We start from the raw sequence: 345 nt of genomic DNA, 5'->3' as shown, positions 1-345 counted from the left end.
TCACCGTATCTCCCAAAGCCTCTTCACTATCTTCACCATATTTCACAAAAACTAACCACTATCTTCACCATATTTCACAATAAACATATCACTATCTTCATCAAATCTCTCCAGAACTCATCATTATCTTCACCATATCTTCCAGAGACATATCACTATCTTCACCATGTTTCAGAAAAACATATCACTGTTTTCGCCAAATCTCCCCAGAACTCATCCTTATCTTCACCATTATTCCCTAAAGACTATCACTATCTTCACCACATCTCCCAAAGACTCAATTCCAGGTAATGAACTCAGCAACGGCCCTGCCCTGTGTATCAATATTGCAAACCCTTATTTCTC

Source organism: Penaeus monodon, chromosome 19, assembly GCF_015228065.2.
Source record: "Penaeus monodon isolate SGIC_2016 chromosome 19, NSTDA_Pmon_1, whole genome shotgun sequence".
Taxonomy (NCBI): domain Eukaryota; kingdom Metazoa; phylum Arthropoda; class Malacostraca; order Decapoda; family Penaeidae; genus Penaeus; species Penaeus monodon.
The sequence above is the reverse complement of the archived record's forward strand: the minus strand, read 5'-3'. Positions refer to the sequence as shown.